The 18,638-nt window shown below is 41.4% G+C and overlaps 1 protein-coding gene across 6 annotated transcripts in view; it reads left to right on the top strand.

Annotated features, from left to right (window-relative positions):
• The window catches only part of nwd2 (NACHT and WD repeat domain containing 2), a 124,033-nt gene that overhangs the window by 61,780 nt on the left and 43,615 nt on the right, over positions 1 to 18,638 (top strand). Inside the window, exon 1 of one of the 6 annotated variants that reach the window (XM_043693356.2) lies at positions 1,389 to 3,400. The exons of the other annotated variants lie outside the window; for them this stretch is intronic. The gene's annotated coding sequence lies outside the window, so the exon portion shown is untranslated. Of the gene's footprint in view, positions 1 to 1,388; positions 3,401 to 18,638 lie in introns of those variants that run through there. 6 annotated transcript variants of the gene reach the window in all.

An 18,638-nucleotide genomic window follows, 5' to 3' on the forward strand; every position in this document is an offset into this window, starting at 1 on the left:
CCTTCTTCACTGCCATCTGTTTCCATGCTTACCAAAAAATTCTTTCCTTCTATCCTTTTTTCACACCAAGCTTTATGACCTCTTAATGGTGGTCCTTTTTGTTTGTTTTTGCAGAACCGGGAAACAGATGCTTATAGAACATAGAACATAGAAGAATACAGCGCAGTACAGGCCCTTCGGCCCTCGATGTTGCGCCGATCCAAGCCTATCTAACCTACACTAGCCCACTATCCTCCATATGCCTATCCAATGCCCGCTTAAATGCCCATAATGAGGGAGAGTCCACCACTGCTACTGGCAGGGCATTCCATGAACTCACGACTCGCTGAGTAAAGAACCTACCCCTAACATCTGTCCTATACCTACCCCCCCTTAATTTAAAGCTATGCCCCCTTGTAATAGCTGACTCCATACGAGGAAAAAGATTCTCACTGTCGACCCTATCTAAACCCCTAATCATCTTATACACCTCTATCAAGTCACCCCTAAACCTTCTTTTCTCCAATGAAAACAACCCCAAGTGCCTCAGCCTTTCCTCATACGATCTTTCTACCATACCAGGCAACATCCTGGTAAACCTCCTCTGCACCCGTTCCAGTGCCTCCACATCCTTCCTATAGTATGGCGACCAAAACTGCACACAATACTCCAGATGTGGCCGCACCAGAGTCTTATACAACTGCAACATGACCTCAGTACTCCGGAACTCAATTCCTCTACCAATAAAAGCCAGTACGCCATATGCCTTCTTCACCGCACTATTTACCTGGGTGGCAACTTTCAAAGATTTGTGTACATGGACACCAAGATCCCTCTGCTCATCCACACTACCAAGTATCCGACCGTTAGCCCAGTACCTGTTAGCTTGTAACTGTTTGTACAGACATATCTTACTCAACCGACACCCACCTCCCCCGGTAGCCCACACCGAGCCTTGTGATTTTTGCAGAAAGAACAACGTGTACAATTCTTTTCCTTACAAAAGTTATTCTGGAAGGGAGAAATTCAGTGCACAGTCCAGGCTCATACATTGAATTGTAATTTGCAATGATTCAATTTTTGAGCAGAAAATTTGCACCTTCATATAATCAGGAGTATTTCTAGGTTCTAGGTGGGAATTTATCTGGTAAATCTTTTCCAAGTTCAATATTACACCAAAAGTCAAATTTAGACCTCAAACTAATAGCTTTCAAATAAGCTAAAATAGCTTAAATGAAAAAGGCAGCTGTAAAATTGTGACATTTATTTATCAAACTTCTGATATCGCTTGCTGATTATTTCATATTCATTCATGGGATATGGACACCGTGGGCAGCGCCAGCATTTATTTCCTGTCCCTAGCTGCCCTTGAGCAGGTGACGGTGAGCAACTTGAACCACTGCACGGTGAGCAACTTGAACCACTGCATTCCATGTGCAGTTGGTAGATCTACAATGTCATTAGGGCTGGAATTCCAGGATTTTGACCCAGTGACACTGAGGAAATGGTGGAATATTCCAAATTCAGGGTGGTGAGTGGTTTGGAGGAGAATTTGCAGGTGGTTGTGTTTCCATGTATCTGCTGCCCTTGTCCTTGTAGTTGGAAACAGTCCTGGATTTGGAAAGTGCTATATAAGGAATCTTTGTGAATTGATCAGTAGCCTTGACCATCAATATGGGAGGGAGCAAGTATTTCTGGATGTGGTAACAATCAAGGGGGTTGCATTCCCCTGGCTGGTATCAAACTTCTTATTAGAATTCTAGAGTAATTAGTTCACAAATTAAATGTGATACGATAGTGATGGCAGGAGGGGTGATATGAAGCTGCTGCAGCATGTGATACATTGGACACAAAGTGATCCAGTTTGAACATCTCGGTCATAACACAGAATTGCAAAATTATTATCATGAAGTAAAAAAGCATTTGGCTCATTGTCCTAGTATCTAGTAGCAATTTCCTGCTCTTTCCCCACATCACTGCAGACCATTGCGATCCAAAAGGCCATCCAGTGCTCTCTCAAATGCATCAATTGAACCTGCCTCCACCACATTACCAGTCTGTGCATTACATACTTTCACAACTGAAAATATTTTTCCTCACATCACCATTGCTTTGTTTGCATATCACTTTAATTCCATGTCATGGTGGTTCAGTGGTTAGCACTGCTGCCTCACAATGTCAGGGACTAAAGCCCAATTCCAGCCTCAGGTGACTGTGTAGAGATTGCACATTCTCCCCTTGTCTGCGTGGGTTTCCTCCAGGTGCTCCGATTTCGTCCCACTACCCAAAGATGTGCAGATTAGATGGATTAGACATGCTAAATTGCCCATAGTGTTCAGGGATGCGTAGGTGAGGTGTATTAGCCATGAGAAATGCAGGGTTACAGGGATCTAGGGTTGGGCAGTGGGTTTAGGTGGGATGTCCTTCAGAGAGGTGGTGTGGACTCAAGGCATCGAATGGCCTGCTTCCTGTTTTTTGTTGTCCTTGTCATAAAATGACAAAAAGGAGGAAAATGAAATGGAAAATTAACAAATTTAACATTTACTGTGAAATCTGAAATGCTTTTCTACATTTAATACTGTGCTGAACTTTGCAAACAATTTGCAGTCGAGGAGACAGCTTGTCTTTGTTTGAACTTTGTAAACATTCAAGCTAAGGGAAAACATAAGAACAGTATGACAACAACAAGGGAATGAAAAAAATAACAACTCAAGTCTTCCCAGTCTTTGTCTTTGAGAGTGAGATAAGAATGGTATAAGAAGAGTATCTGAATTATACTCAAGTGCCCTTACACAAGGCATTTTTGCCAAGTGTATTGGTCCCTCTGCATGCAGAGGTTAAAAAATAATAAAGTTCTTTTCCTTTGCTCTTGCTAATAGTTGAGTTGAGTCCATTTAATTTCCATGACACTTCCACACTGTATGTCCTCTTGTACTTCTTTCTTTTCCAAGCAGACTCTGTTCAGCCTGTTCATGATTTTGAAAAGCCCAATCAATTCTCCTTTGATCTGTCTCTTCTCCAGAGACAACAGTTCCAACTTCGGTCTATCTTCATAGCTGAAGTTTCTCATTCCTGGAATCATTCTAGTAAATCGCTTCCGCATTCTCTCCAGTGCATCCACATCTTTCCACAGTATCCAGTTGAGGTCCAACACATATGTCTTGTACAATTTCAACATCAGCTCCTTGCTCTTGTACTGTGGGCCTGTAGCAATAAAGCCAAGAACACTGCCTGCTTAAGTGTTTGCAGTTCATGAAACTTTGGATCTGAGTTGAGGAGCTGGAGTCCAAGCTGCAGAAATTGCAGCACATCAGTGAATGGGGGAGAGATTACCTGGAGACTTTGCTGGAGGATGCTTTCACACCTCTCAGATTAGGCCACTCAAATTTGGACAATGCTGGACAGGAAGCTGTGACTGCAGGTGAGGCACGATTGGGCACCCTGGAGGTGGTGTTCAAGGAGATTCATCTCCTCCAATTGTCCAACAGTTATGAGGTTCTTGCAAGCCGAAAAGGCAAAGAGAGACTGCAGGGAGTCTGCGAGAAATGACCACAGCACCATAGGAGATAGAGCCATTCCAAAAGAGAAGCAAATGGGAACATTGCACAGAGGAACCTCGATTATCCGAATACCAATTATCTTAAAATTGGATTATCTGAAGGATATCTCGAGGTCCCAGAAACATTACATCAAAGACGTGTGTCCAACACTGATCGCGTCTTTTGTTTACAGTGATTAAATGTGCTGCTGAGAACAGTCCTGGAGTAATGAAAGTGCAGGCTCCGTCTCTAAATAACTGACCTTCCACACCCCCCCGCCCCCACACTTGCCCTGGAGTTCTACACAGGGACATACCCTAAAACCCTCTTCCCCAGATAATCTCTCCAACATTGTCCTGTACAGGGCAAAGGTGGAACCTGTCAAAACATTACAGTAAAAGGTTGGGTGTGTGGCTGTATGTGTGCACGTGCACTATTTGGAGACGCACCCCTCAAAAGGCAGTTGCAGCAGCAGCAAACTTGTTGTGGGTGTCCAGTCTGGTGTTGGGACCGGACGGGGGAACAGGCAGGGGGCGGTGTTAGACGGGGTTCAGCGTTGGCAGGCGGAGCACGGTGTTGGACAGGCTTTGGGGGGGGCGGGCGGGGTTGTGGGCAGAGGGCGGTGTTGGACGGGGTTGGGGGATAGGTGGTGGGTTGGACAGGATTGGGTGGCGGGCAGGTAGTAGGCAGAGAAGTAGTGTTGGACGGGGTTTAGGGAGCGGGCAGGGGTGGTGTTGGATGGGGTTGGGTGGCAGGCGGTGTTAGGGGGTGTGCAGGGGGCTGGTGTGGGATGGGGTTTGGGCAGGTGGAAGCTCACACGTGGTGTGTGCTGCTGCCTAGCCTGAATGGGGAGCAGACTTCATAGAAAACTCTGAGCCCCAGAGGAAAGGCATTGAATCAATTAACCAAATAATCAATTATCCAAACAAAATATCTGCCCATCTCATTCGGATAATCGAGGTTCGTCTGTAATGGTTTGAGATTGTATTATTAGGAGTATAGTTACTGTTCTCATCATCTTGATCAGGAGTTCTGAAAGATGTGTTTCCTGCCCAGAGTTAGGATTAAGAATTTCTGCTCAGGGCTGGAGAGGATCATGGAGTGGGAAGGTCGGGACCCAGTTGTTGTCACCATGTTGGTACCAATAACATTGATAGGGACTAAAAAGAAGTTCCAGTGAAAGAATTTGAAGTGTCAGGAACTTATTTAAAAGGCTCCAAGGTAGTAACCTCAGGATTATGACCTGAGCCATGCCAGAATTGGCATCGAGTAAATAAGGTCAGTGAGTTAAATATGTGATTCAAAGATTGAGGAAGGTGGAATCGGTTTCAGTTCATGGGACAGTACTGGATGGAAGGCAGTGGGAGACAGACTTCAGTAGAACTGCTCTGGGGCCAGTGTTCTGGCATATTGAATAAGTGGGACTTTAGTGAAGGCTGTCAACCAAGTAAACCTGGGGGGGGGGGGGGTGGTTTGTCAGAGAGGAAACATCAGTTACAGGGAAAAGCATCGGGTGCCATTACAGGGATTGTGCCACCACAGTCTTACCAGACCATAGGGTCGCTCTCTCATTAGAGAGAGAGATGACTGGTGATGATTTAACCTGAGGGCTGCTAGACCTCGGGCAAGGGAAGCAGTTGAGAAGGAGAGTCTTTCATGGTAACCTCAGCTGGCCGGGAATTGAACCCACGCCATCAGCATCACACTGCTTCGCAAACAACCGTCCAGCTGGTGCCATTCAAATCCAGAATAGTGCAGGAAGAGATAGTGTACAAGCATTGAACCAAAACAAGCAACAAATAGGGTCAAAGGAGGAAAGGATAGAAAAATGGCTCTTCACTTAAATACCCATTGTATTTGGAAAAAGTAAGTGGCACAAATAGGGGTGAATGTTGCAATCTTAATACCATTACAGAGTCATGATTACAAGGAGATCAAAGCTGGGAAGGAAATATTCAAGGGTATGTGAATTTTTGAAAGCCAGGCAGGAAGGAAAGGATGGTTGGCAGGTTTGTGAGTATGAGATGGAATAAGTGCAAACAAGAAATAATCTTGGATCGGAAGATGTAGAATCCATATGGTTTGAAATAAGAAATAATAAGGGAGGAAGTTGGGAGTAGTTTACAGCCACTTAAAATTAGCTATACTGCAGGACAGAGAATGCTTCAGGCCATAATGAGAGCATGTTAAAAAAGCAACTTATCAGTGATCCATGGAAGAATTCATAGAATGTATTCAGCACACTTCAAAGAACAATATTTTATTGATTCAAACAGGGATCTGGCTATTTTAGGTCTGATAATGTGCAGGTTTAATAAATGACCTCAGAGTAAAAGGTCCCCTGGGAAACAGCGACTGTAACATGTTAGAATTCAGCATTCAGTGTGAGAACAAGAAACGTGGGTCAGAAATAAAGGTGCTGAACAAATCAGGGTAATTGTTACAAAAGAGGGCAAAGCTGGTTAGAGTGGACTGAGGATGGAATTTAGCAGAAAAATGGTTCAGGTATAATGCATAGGTGTTAAAGAAAATGGTACATGACTCACAACGAAGAAATATCCCAGTGAGAAAGAAGGATTCTTGGAAGAGAATCACTAACCATGGCTAACTGAGGTAGTTAAGGATAGTATGAAATCAAAACAAAACAAATGCATAAAATGTTGGAAAGGTTAATGGCAACCAAAGGATTGGGAAGGATTTAAAAACCAACAAAAGATGACCAAACAAAAAAAAGTTGGAGAAAATAAAATTCAAGGGCCAACGAGCAAGTAAGAGCTTCCTTAAGTGTATAGCAAAGGAAGAGAAAGTGAACCTAGGTGCCTTAGAGAATGAGGGCAGTGAAAGAACAATAGGGAACCATAAATTACAGAGGAGCTGAATAAATCTTCACGGAGAAGTCAATAACAGCAATCCAAAGTATTAATTAATCATAGGACAAAATGCAAACATAATAACTATCATTCAAGAAAATGAACCAGGGTAACTAATGTGGCTAAATGGGGATACTTTACTCGACCTGATGGGTTACATTTTAGGAAACTAAATGCAGCAGCTACAGAGATAGTGATGCTGTTGGAGTGATCTTCCAAGGGTCATTAGAGTTGGAAAAATCCTGGTGAATTAGAAAACTGCCAGTGTAACACTTTTATGTTTAAAATCAAAAGAGACAAAAAACAAGAGCTCAAGGCTGGTTAGCTTAACATCTGTCATTTGGCAAACATTAGCAGAGCATTTAAAAATACATAATATGATCAAGCTGAGTTAACATAGCTTCAGGAAGGGGAAATCCTGACAAATTTATTAGAATTCTTTGAGAAGGTACAGAACACGATTGATAAAAGGGAACCAGGAGATGTATTCAGATTTTTAAAAAGTGTTTGATCAGGTATTGCACATAAGGCTACTACATAAGAGCCCAGGGATTTGGAGGCAGTATGTTAGCACATCTAGAGGGCTGGTTATCTAAAATAGGACAGAGGGTAGTGAATTTTCTTTACAACAGAGATTGTAGAGGCTGAGTCATTAACTACATTCACAGCTAATATTGGCAAATTTTTAATCATTAAAGGAATCAATGGTTATGAGGAAAAGGCAGCAACGTAGAACTGAGGATTATCAGATTGACTATGGTCTCATTGAACGATAGTGCAGACTTGATGTGCTGAATGGCCTCCTTCTATTCCTATGTTTTATGGTGTTATATTGATAGTTTGAACTGCTCTTCTGTCAAGCAAGATTCTTCTGAAGAGAGTATTCTCACAATTTTAATGTTATGTTATTTTGTTGCAGCAAGTACTTATTTTCATAAGTAGCCTGATCTTCTGAATTTGTTTGAAACATCCCCTACTTTATTACTGATTTCTACCCCCAGAGGAGTTCATTTCTTCTTCCTACACCCAAGACAGATTCCGCCTCTTGTGAAAGCATCTATTTATTGAGACACAAAAGTGCTGATTCTCACTTTTACCGTCTCATGTCAGTAGAAAATTGACATTCTCATATGGGTACTTCAGACTCTGACTGAGTCTGAGATTGGGACACAACTCAGCCACCGGATTCGCCCAGCATCATAAGCCACAACCATATCATTTGTGAGAAGATTGACAGAAATCTCAGGGAAATAATCTCAACAGTGATCAGGAGGATAACTGTTAGGGCTCTGCCTCTTTATGATTATTTATTTATTCCACAATAAAGTGTGTTATTAAACTAACATATTCACAAACCACCAATATTTATCAAAACTAATCTTGGTGTAGTGCAAACACACAAATTGTTAGGCTTATGGTTAAGATGGGCATTGAATTACTGAAAATATTTCATATAACTAAATAAGCAATAATCCTTATCCATTGATGAGATCATGATGTGGAAGTACTGGTGTTGGACTGAGGTGGACAAAGTCAGAAGTCATACGACACCAGGTTAGAGTCCAACAGGTTTATTGGAAATCCCAAGTTTTCAGAGCGCTGCTCCTTCATCTGGTGAAGTGACTTCACCTGACGGAAGGGTCAGTGGTATGAAAGTTTGTGATTTCAAATAAACCTGTTGGACTCTAACTTGGTGTCGTGTGACTTCTGACTTTGGTAAGATCTGATAGAGGATTTTTCTAAACTGTACTTCTTTTTAAAGCCATGGAAATGGGGTAAATTGTCAAACTACAAATAGAATATGCTAATCAGAAGTGACATATTCTTTTGCATATCCCAGATAAGAGAAACTTACATCAGAATATAAGTATACAAGAAGTAGGAGCAAGACTAGACTATTGGACTCTTCAAGCCTTTTTTATCAAATAACTCCACTTTCATGCCCATTACTCATAAACCATGACATTCCTGTAAATCAAAAAACCTGACTGCACAGTGTAGAATATATTGAATTCTCCATCGACTTCTCTCTGAGACAGACAATTCTATGATATTTGTGGGTCCAAGGACTCTGCCAGTATTCCTTTTTACTTTCACAGTCAGATTGCAACTGCACTGCATATTTCTAGGTGGGAATTCCCATCCTGGCTCCTTCATGACTCAAAGTTTCCCTTGGGTGCAGGATAGTTGGAGAAGATCAAACCATGCGTTCTTTTGCAACACCCAGTGTGCCGTGTCCTGAGATTTTAAAAATCTGGCAGAACAAGTCTGGCCACATTGACAACTGTTGCCAAAGTTGGGTTTAGTTTGGCAGTTGGTTAAGAGGTTAAGGTGCCCGATGTGGGAGATATCAGAGGAGTAGCATAGCTAAGTGATGGAGTGCTAAGAGTAGGTTAGGGTCCGGGAGGGGAGGCTGTATCAGGTTCAGCAGAAGAGTGGGGTGTCGGGGTTATGGGGGGAGTGGACAGTGGGGAATGAAGTGTTGCGACTAGTAAGGAAAGGGGATCAGGTGTTGAGTCTGGCTATGAGGAGGGTATGTCAGGACCACAGGTGTTTCACTCAGCAGGGTTGTGGCAAATTTCAGAGCCAGCAGTAAGGAAAGGATGTCAGGACTGATGAGGGAGATAGTGTTATCAGTGCTGGGGTGAGAAGATGGGGGTGTCAGTCTGGCAGGGGTGGTGGAAGCGTGCTGGGTTAGAGGGATTACTTATTACAAGGAGGTTGTTGTCAGGGCTCCAGGCAGTGGAGGGAACGGGGGTTCTGGTGTGAGGGATCAGGGAGATATAGTTGTGGGGCAGTGTGATGAGTCGATGACTCAATTTACCCAGCTTGGTTTTTAATGTTTAACCTTTTTATGGGTAATTATTACTTTACCAGAACCTTCCAAATTCTCTGCCTTTAATGAATTGTTTTGGAGGATTACCAGATACAGGAGAATTGACTATTAAGGTAGGCTGCTCCAATGACTATCTAGCCATCAGAATATTTTGGTCATTATATCCCTTTGCAGTTTCTTTGGCCGGATGGTCCCTTCCCCACTCCTGGCAGGTTTGAAGACAGGGTACACAAAAATCTAGTGATTGGTCTTCTTAGCACCCTGCCAGCTCACAATTTGACTCACATTATACGAGCACACATGTTGACATTGGTGGGTCCTCCAATCCTTGGGCCTATTGAAACCCTGAAGTGGCTAATTAATTTGACCTGTGATGGGGAGAGTCCCATGCTAACTGGGAAAACTGGCAACTTTGGCTGCACAGACTGATGTCAGGAGGTCTCCTTTGTACACCAGTGAGCAAAGTTGTTACAAGAAACCGAGGTTAAAAAAAAGGTTAATTAAAGATTATTAGCTTAAGTGGCTGCGCCACTGGTTTGCAATATACAATGATGCTAATTCCCACACCAATTGCAGTCACCGTGAAGATCCTCTTTTCAATCTCACCCTTCACCTGAGGCATTGTTACCTTCAGGCTAAACCATCACCAGTCATCTTTCTCTGATGAGAGAGCAGTTCTATGGGACTTTGGTAACAATAGCTTTTATTTGAATACACATGGTATTGACAATAATCCAGATGAATTGTTGAGGTAAATGATTTAGATCTAATCATCATTACAAAAACATATGGTTAAAGAGATCAAAGGTGCAAAATTAAATTCAAAGTTAGTCAAAATTTCAAAAAGACAGGTAGAATGGCAGATGGTAAGGGTAACCTATACACTAAAGGAATCATAAAAGCTTTAGTGGAAACATTTCTGGCCTCAGAAGAGTATGAAGCAGAAAATCGGTAAGGATGGAAATTAAAATAGCAAGAAACAGAAAACTCTGCTGGGAGTAGTTTATACTCCTTAACATAGTATGAAATTGCACAACACACTGTACAAGAAATCAGTGGAGTTTGCAACAAAAGCAATGTGATAATTTGGAGGTACTTTAATCTTCACACAGTCTGAGGTAATCAAATTGGTAAGAATGCTCTTGAAGATAGCTTTGCAGTAGTTTTCATGACAGTTATTTGAAGCAACACCTTGTGGAACTGATCAGTGATAGAGCTATAATAGATACAGTATTATGAAATGAAGTCTAGTTAAATAGAGATGTTGTCGAAAAGGATCATTACACCATTGCATTCCATGTTAATTTTGACATGGCATACTCCAAACACAAATGACAATATTAAACTTAAAGAAAGCCAATTATGTAGGTATGAGTGGAGAACTGACTAAGACTAATTGGGTGAATAGATTACAAGGCATGTCTGTTAATGAGCTGTGGGCGACACATTGAAAAATTAAAAATATTCAACACAAGCTAATTCCTTTGAAAAACAAAATCTCAGCAAGAAATACCCTTAGCCTAGTGTTATCATCACTAGACTTTAAATCCAGAGACCTAGGTAATATTCTGGGGACCCAGGTTCAAATTTTGCTGTGGCAAATGGAATTTAAATTCAATAAAAATCTGAGATTAACAACGTAATGATGATCATGAACAATTACCAGATGTTGGAAAAACCTATCTGAGTCACTAATGTCTTTTAGGGAAAGAAATCTGCCACTTTACCCAGTCTGGCGTACATGTGACTCGAGACCCATAGCACTGTGGTTGACACTGAACTGCCAGCTGGGTAATTAGTGATGGGCAAAGAATATTGGCCTGACTAGCGACATCCATATGATATGAATGAATTTAAAAATTCCATGGCTTACTCAAGAAACGAGGATGGTATTTGATCAAAATAAGAGGCTTATAATAATAACAAAGAGTGACAAGCTTGAAGATTAGAATTGGTTTAAAAACAGGCAAACCAAAAACACTCAATAAAAAGAAGGAAAGTAAAATATGAGAGTAAATTGTCCCAAAATCTAAAATAGATTGTGACAGACTTAATAAGTAGATGAAAAGGTAAAGGGTATCCAAAGTAAATGCTGGTCCATTAGAAGCAGAGACGGGAACCATTGTGGGGAATGAAGAACTGGCCAAGGCATTCAATACATAATCTGTTCACCTTTATAACAGCAGATACAAGTTTCTTATCAGAACTAGATGGTAAATGGATAAAAAGAAAATCAAGAAAATTAATACTAACAGGCAAAGAAAGGCAGAAGCCTAAAATCCAACAAATCCTACTCTTGTCAAATTTTGGAAAAGATGGCTGCAGAAAAGAGCTAGTGGATGTGCTGGGTGTGATTTTCCAAAATTCCTTCAACTGAGACATTCCGATCAGTTTGGAAATTCACAAATAATACACCTTTTGCTGAAGGAAGGCCAGAGAGAGAAAACAGAGAATTATGTGCCAGTTAGCCTAATGTCATTTTGTTGGGAAAATGCTGAAATCTATTGATTAAAAAAAGCATTAACAAATGCACTTAGAAAAATACAGTATGACTAGAACAAATGAACGTAGCTTTACAAAAGAAAATCATGTTTGTCACATCTATTGCCATTTTTGCGGATATAATTAGATAGATAAAAGGAGAAATAGTAGACGCAGTATACTTGAATTTCCAAAAGGCATCCAACAAGGCACCACACAAAAAGTTAATAATAAAGAAAGCATAGTTCGAAGTTTGGTCCACAGTAAGGAAACAGAGCATGGGCATAAATGGGACAATTTTAAGTTGATAAGTAATGAAAAAGGGAGTGCCACAAATGTCAGTGTTGGGGCTTCAGTCATTTACAGGTTATGTTAATAAATTAGGTGATGAGAGACAATAATGTATCTAAGTTTGCTGATGATACAAAACTTGGTTAGAAAAAGGTAAGCTGTGGGGAGGACACAAAAAGGCTCCAAGGAGAAACTATACAGGGTTAAATGACTCGGTAACAAAATGGCAGACAGTTTATAATGTAGGGAACTGTGAAGTTATTCACCTCAATCATAACAGAAAAACAGAATATATCCTAAAAGTGTGAAACCCGAAATTAAAAAAGTTCAGAGAGACTTGGATGTGCCTGTGTAAGGAACACAGAAAGTTAGCATTCAGGTACAGCAAGGAATTAGGAAAGCAAATGGCATGTTGGCCTTCATTGCAGGAGAACTGAAGGACAGGAATAAGGAGGATCTTGCTACAGTTGTATGGAATTTTATGAGACTGTATTTGGAGTTCTTCATTATAGTCTCCACATTTATATCACCACTGATCTACCATATTACTCTTTTATTTTCCAGTCAACTTTAATTGAACCTTTCTTCATAAATTTATAATTGCCTTTATTTATGTTAAGGACATTAGTTTCAGACTTAAGTTTCTTGTTCTCAAGCTGAATATGAAATACTATCATGTTAAGATAATTCTTGCCAAAAGATTTCTTACTTGACATCAACAATAATTAATCTTGTCTCAATATTAATTTTCTAAAATAGCTAATTGGCTGATTGGCAATGTATTGCTCTAAAAAGGGGCAGCATGGTAGCTCAGTGGTTAGCACTGCTGTCTCACAGCACCAGGGACCCCGGCGACTGTGTGGAGTTTGCATGTTCTCCCCATGTCTGCGTGGGTTTCCTCTGGGTGCTCCAGTTTCCTCCCATAATTCAAAGATGTGCAGGCCAGGTGAATTGGCAATGCTAAATTGCCTATAGTGTTAGGTGCATTAGTGAGGGGTATATAGGGTGGGGGAATGGGTCTGGTTGGGTTGCTTTTCGGAGGGTCGGTGTGGATGTGTTGGGCTGAAGGCCCTGTTTCCACACTGTAGAGATTCTATGAAAGATGAATTAGTATTACTTTGAAAGTCTGTATTTGGACTGTGTCATTTACATCCAATATATTATTGCAGTCTGTTGCAGAATTCAGTAATAATCTGCTCAAAATCGTGAACTTTTAGGGCTACATTTTATGCTTCCTCGTTGGCAGATGTAAAAGTGGTGAAGCTTTTAAAATCTAATATTTGCCCTGCCCACCACCACCTGCTGGCCTATCCCATCTCAAAACTTACAAGGATGGCAGGGGTGTTGTGAGCCCCTGGGCAAACTGGGGTGGGGGGGAAATCTTCCTTCCTGTACCCACAAAAGGCGCTTGTATCCTCCAAGATTATTTTTTCCACTTTATCCACCTCACCTCCCCAATCCACACTGGCTTCTCAAAGCCATACAGAACTGCAGTTACGCCTAGCACACCCCCATCCCTGGCCCCACCCAAGTCCCAGGCAATCTAAACCTCTCTTCATTACAACTGAGTTACATAAGGAAGTGTTGGGCCAAATGACCTTTGGCTTGGTAAAAGAGATAGGTTTTGATTTATCTGTTAAAGGAGGAAAGCATTCTGGAGAGGCAAGGAGGAAATTCCAGGAATTGGATCTTTGAGAACTGAAGGCAGAGTCCACAATGATGGAGCAATTAAAATCAGGGATGGTCAGGAAACCAGAATTAAATGAGTGCAGATATTTCAGTGGGTTGTGAGGCTAGACTAGATTAGTGAGCTAATGAGAGTGAGGCCATGGGGGCGATTAGAAAATAAGCATAAACATGCAAAAACTAAAATGTTGCTTTACCAGGAGACAAGTGTAGGTCAACAAATACAGGGGTGAAAGGAAAATAGGATTTGTTGCAATGTAAGACATGGGGATGAGTTTTGAATGACCACGAATTTGCAGAGTGTAGAAAGTAGGAGACCCACAATCGTTGACTACTTTTAAAACAGGTAGATTTCTTGAGCAACAAAGAGGCCATAGTTGTCTGTGGTAGAACAGAATGCAGAAGTGGATTCACAATCAGAGGAGCTATGGTCTTATTGAATGGTGGAACAGACTCAAAGTGCTGAATAGACTATGCCTGGTCTTAATTCATATACTCACATGGCCAGCCAGACAATCATCCTCATACAGAGGTTGGTTGTTTTATTGTATATGCATTAGTTTATTTATGTCAGTTGGTGATACTATGCATGTATCAGTGAACACACTTTCACAGACATTTTCTAGCCTACACCTGCCGCCTGTTCTAGGTGGGATTCACCTGTAAAGGAACCCAAATGCAAAATAATCTTTTTTTGTCTGTATTGTGCTGCAGTTGATTCTGTATGGAAAAACATAACTTTTTTTCTCAATTAAGAAATAAACAGAACTAATAAATACATATTATGATGTGCAAGCATTCTGATACGATAATGAGGACAGACTGACGGGCAGAGGAGGTGGGGTGGCCATGTTGGTAAGGGATAATATTCAGTCCCTTGCGCGGGGGGACCTAGAATCAGGGGATGTAGAGTCAGTGTGGATAGAGCTGAGAAATACTAAGGGTAAAAAGACCCTCTTGGGAGTTATCTACAGGCCACCAAACAGTAGTCCGGATGTCGGAGCTGAAATCAGGAGCTGAAATTGGCCTGTCGCCAAGATGTTACTGCAGTTGTTATAGGGGATTTCAACATGCAGATAGACTGGGAGAATCAGGATGGTATTGGACCTCAAGAAAGAGACTTTGTGGAGTGCCTCAGAGATGGATTCTTAGAACAGCTGGTGCTGGAGCTGACCAGGGAGAAGGCAATTCTGGATCTGGTATTGTGTAACGAACCAGAATTGGTCAGGGACCTCGAAGTGAAGGAGCCATTGGGAAGTAGTGACCATAATACAATAAGCTTCAATCTGCAATTTGAGAGGGAGAGGGTACAATCGGAAGTGACAATTTTTCAGTTGAATAAAGGGAACTATGGAGCTATGAGGGAGGAGCTGGCCAAAGTTCAATGGTGCAATACCTTAGCAGGGATGATAGTGGAGGAACAATGGCAGTTATTTCTGTGTATAATGCAGAAGATGCAGGATCAGTTCTTTCCAAAAAGGAAGAAAGATCCTAGGAGGAGGCATGGGTGGCCGTGGCTGACGAGGGAAGTTAAGAAACAAATAAAGTTAAAAGAGAAAAAGTTTAACATAGCAAAGATAAGTGGGAAAACGGAGGACGGGGAAGCTTTTAAAGAACAACAGAGGATTACTAAGAAGGAAATACGCAGAGAAAAAATGAGGTACGAAGGTAAACTGGCCAATAATATAAAGGAGGATAGTAAAAGTTTTTTTTACGTATGTGAAAGGCAAAAAAAATGGTTAAGACTAAAATTGGGCCCTTGAAGACAGAAACAGGGGAATATATTACGGGGAACAAAGAAATGGCAGAAGAATTGAATTGGTACTTCAGATCTGTGTTCACTGGGGAAGACACAAGCAATCTCCCTGAGGTAACAGTAGCTGAAGGACCTGAACTGAAGGGAATTTATATTTGCCAGGAATTGGTGTTGGAGAGACTGTTAGATCTGAAGGTTGATAAGTCCCCGGGGCCTGATGGTCTACATCCCGGGGTACTGAAGGAGGTGGCTTGAGAAATCGTGGATGCATAGGTGATTATTTTCCAGAGTTTGATAGATTCAGGATCAGTTCTTGCGGATTGGAGGGTGGCTAATGTTATACCACTTTTTAAGAAAGGTGGGAGAGAGAAAGCAGGAAATTATAGACCAGTTAGTCTGATCTCAGTGCTGGGAAAGATGCTGGAGTCTATTATAAAGGATGAAATTACGACACATCTGGATAGTAGTAACAGGATAGGTCAGAGTCAGCATGGATTTATGAAGGGGAAATCATGCTTGACTAATCTTCTGGAATTTTTTAAGAATGTAACTCTGAAGATGGACGAGGGAGATCCAGTAGATGTAGTGTACCTGGACTTTCAGAAAGCTTTTGATAAAGTCCCACATAGGAGGTTAGTGAGCAAAATTAGGGCGCATGGTATTGGGGGCAAAGTACTAACTTGGGTTGAAAGTTGGTTGGCTGATAGGAAACAAAGAGTAGTGATAAACGGCTCCATTTCGGAATGGCAAGCAGTGACCAGTGGGGTACCGCAGGGATCAGTACTGGGACCGCAGCTTTTACAATGTATGTTAATGATATAGAAGATGGTATTAGTAATAACATTAGCAAATTTGCTGATGATACTAAGCTGGGTGGCAGGGTATAATGTGATGGGGATGTTAGGAGATTACAGGATGACCTGGACAAGTTAGGTGAGTGGCCAGATGCATGGCAGATGCAGTTTAATGTTGATAAATGTATGGTTATCCACTTTGGTGGCAAGAACAGGAAGGCAGATTACTACCTAAATGGAATCAATTTAGGTAAAGGGGCAGTACAGAGAGATCTGGGTGTTCTTGTACACCAGTCAATGAAGGTAAGCATGCATGTACAGCATGTAGTGAAGAAGGCTAATAGCATGCTGGCCTTCATAACAAGAGGGATTGAGTATAGAAGCAAAGAGATTCTTCTGCAGCTGTACAGGGCCCTGGTGAAACCACACCTGGAGTACTGTGTGCAGTTCTGGTCTCCAAATTTGAAGAAAGACATTCTGGCTATTGAGGGAGTGCAGCGTAGGTTCACGAGGTCAATTCCTGGAATGGCGGGATTACCTTTCACTGAAAGACTGGAGCGACTGGGCTTGTATACCCTTGAGTTTAGAAGACTGAGAGGGGATCTGATTGAGACATATAAGATTATTAAAGGATTGGACACTCTGGAGGCAGGAAACATGTTTCCGCTGATGGGTGAGTGCCGAACCAGAGGACACAGCTTAAAAATACGGGGTAGACCATTTAGGACAGAGATGAGGAGAAATTTCTTCACCCAGAGAGTGGTGGCTGTGTGGAATGCTCTGCCCCAGAGGGCAGTGGAGGGCCAGTCTCTGGATTCATTTAAGAAAGAGTTGGATAGAGCTCTCAAGGATTGTGGAATCAAGGGTTATGGAGATAAGGCAGGAACAGGATACTGATTAAGGATGATCAGCCATGATCATATTGAATGGTGGTGCAGGCTCGAAGGGCAGAATGGCCTACTCCTGCACCTGTTGTCTATTGTCTATTGAGTGCTTAACATCTTCATCTGAGATGTACTAAACAGTTAATATCTTTACATTGGTATCTGATTATCTAAGTTTCACTTTCACTGATTGCGTGGATATCTGCCCTCTTATTTTTAGAGTAATTACCTAGGTGTTTCACTTTTTCCTAATAAACCATTCTCCATATTTTCATTAGGTCTAATTGTAGCTTTGCATTATAACTCTTTCCCAGCATGAAGATGGAAACAAAATGAATATCCCCATGTGGTTTAAACATGGATTTCTGGATGGGTTCTGGGAACAAGCTAAGAGTGGCTAGTTCTTGGGCTCTTATTATCTACAAACATATCCCTTAGCCACCTACAGCTAGTGATCTCCTGTCAAGAATGCTGAGAGCTGCTGCCTGTATGGGGAGGCTGAACTAAACAGCTTCCCTTCATTTTATTATTTAATGTGCATTGTTGTGGAAAAGCAAATTGGGCATTCGTGTGGAAAAAACAATTTTCATCACAGTATGTTCACTTATTTAACTGATACTGTCATTAAATATGTGCTTCCATAATGATGTGTGAAGGGGGTTTGAATTTCACAGTATCTTGGTCACATTGAACTGGAGCACCATGCACTGTGTTGCTATTCCATCCAGTTCACTAAATAACCCTGCCGCAGCCCTTTAATACTGCTGACTCTAGTACTGCACTAATTTCCCCTGCTGGTCTTACAATTTTTAATATGGACTTTCAGAGAGTCAAGGTTAGCAAGATATGGAGGATAGAGTGATGGGAGTTTATGAATCACATAATGAGCAGGTTATAATCAGACTTGCTACAATCATCATCAGTTCTCAGTCTTCTTTATTTAATCTTTACTGTTTCACAGCCTTTCACAGCTCCTTGTCAGTTGGCAGCCAAAACAGACATTTAGTCCAAGTACTAGAATGTGAGATTTTATTATTACTTCTGCTATGACAGACTCACCAGATTCAACTTTAACACCACTCAGCCTCAAATTTAACACATGGGAAGTCTTGCAGTTCCAAGTATGGTATGGCCAGCTGCCTCAGCATTATCCTAACAAAGGTGTAATTCACTTCTTTTGGCAGTTTTCACTTCAAAATAATTGCACACTTACTTTACTTTCTGCCTGAGTGTGAATGCTAGTGAGATGGTGCTAACTTAATGTGTACTGCAGCAACTATAACTCCCCCATCACAGCTCATCAAGATCATTTTTGACAGTGTGTTCTTCTACTGAGCATATGGTACATAGTACTTTGAGTTGGTTTGGGAAAGCAATTTATAGCTCATAAAGAATTAAATAAATTAAATCTGTTTATCTCACATCATACAACATGGAAATGTCTCTTAGAGCTTCAGACAATGAATTACATTTGAAGCAGTGATGGTTACTGGTGTTGAGAGCAAGATTTTATGTAACACAG

Source organism: Chiloscyllium plagiosum, unplaced genomic scaffold (assembly GCF_037043375.1).
Source record: "Chiloscyllium plagiosum isolate Xiang-an unplaced genomic scaffold, Cpla_swu_hap1 HiC_scaffold_1, whole genome shotgun sequence".
In the NCBI taxonomy this organism is placed as follows: Eukaryota; Metazoa; Chordata; class Chondrichthyes; order Orectolobiformes; family Hemiscylliidae; genus Chiloscyllium; species Chiloscyllium plagiosum.